The sequence below is a fragment of the Hippocampus comes genome, unplaced genomic scaffold, assembly GCF_001891065.2.
Source record: "Hippocampus comes isolate QL1 unplaced genomic scaffold, H_comes_QL1_v1.1 scaffold2, whole genome shotgun sequence".
In the NCBI taxonomy this organism is placed as follows: Eukaryota; Metazoa; Chordata; class Actinopteri; order Syngnathiformes; family Syngnathidae; genus Hippocampus; species Hippocampus comes.
Window position 1 is genome coordinate 4,412,730 of NW_017805139.1, and position 1,429 is coordinate 4,414,158.

At 42.7% G+C, this 1,429-nt stretch overlaps 1 protein-coding gene across 2 annotated transcripts in view; it reads left to right on the forward strand.

The window, feature by feature from the left end:
• hars (histidyl-tRNA synthetase) overlaps positions 1 to 1,429 on the forward strand; it is a 31,258-nt gene that overhangs the window by 12,409 nt on the left and 17,420 nt on the right. The gene's annotated exons all lie outside the window — the stretch shown is intronic.

A 1,429-nucleotide genomic window follows, 5' to 3' on the forward strand; every position in this document is an offset into this window, starting at 1 on the left:
TTTGACAGACAACGGGAGTGACACGGCGAGGTTTTTCAGGCCTTGCTTAAAAATCCAGGCACTCCGGGCATTTTTTTGCTTCGTGCCGCGACAGCGGGACGAAGCGGGCGGACACCATTAATTTCAAGACATCGCGCATGTGCACGGGGATTTTTTTTGATGTGGCTTGACATCCTCTTCCCAAGACGATGCATGTATAATCTACGATCAATTTGAGGAAAGAATTTAACACACGTCATCGATTAGTTCTACCAACAGTTAACATTAGCATTACTACACCTTGTGACGAATGGTTTATTCATAAAGGTACCATGCTTCATCCATCCGCCCCCCCTCATCACGTTATGTCTTGTGTCTTGTTGCAACTGTCATATGCTTGATGTGCCGGGAATTTTTTTCTCCTAGACTTAAATTATCCTCAGAAGAGGATAGTTCGGGCATGGTTTTTTTATCCCCTCCTTCCCTAGTGTTTACTTTTCTCATCTAAGATCTCGGGGCGCTGTACTTACGGCGATTACCGACAGGCCCTTCGCACTGTATCCCATGTTCGTCTTTGTTTTTCATGTTTCTTGTGCAAAGCGTGCCTGTTAAGTCCAATTACCCCATGGGGATGAATAAAGTTTTCTGAATCTGAATCTGAATCTGATCTAAAACATTCATTCATAAATGTATATCATATGATTTTATTTCTTTTTCTCAGTATAAATAACACGTACCTTGACTGTTCTACTCTTTGAATAAAATCACTTCATTCAAGCATTAGGGAGTGCAAAGGGTTATGATGGAGGGGTGTGAATCATGAGGACCTGCCAAGTGGTATGATAGCATTGTTTTATACATGTCCTTGGCTAGGCCTCAGTTTCAAAATCAGTCCTTGGTCCTTGGCCTTGGCCTCGGAAGCAAGTCCTTGGTCCTTGTCTTTGGCCTCGGAAAATTTTTCAAGTCCTTGGCCTTGGCCTTGCCTCAGAAAATTTTCCAAGTCCTTGGCCTTGGCCTTGGCCTCGGAGGCAAGTCCTTGGCCTTGGCCTCGGGTTGCCGGTCCTTGGACACAACACTGATTGTTTGGAACTGTGCGTCCTGTGGGTTAATTTTGCGTCTCGGACACGGGACGCAGAGGTAACGAGATGGCTGATCTCTAAACATTCTCTGAGTACTACTATTATTACCACTCCCACTAATACTACATTAATTAGTTTAATACCTTCAACTTCACAATAATAATAAAAAATAATTAAATCAACCATGATTTTAAACTATGTATTATCAATATTCATTATTCCAAACATGAGAAAGCATTCACCAACAACATAACTGGAATCGAGCAAAAGGACTCCAAATCCCAACGGCCAAACCCGGAAGTGAAGTGCCGGCATTATTGACTCCAGCTGTAACGCAAATTACTTGGTTCAAACAAACATTATAGTCACCG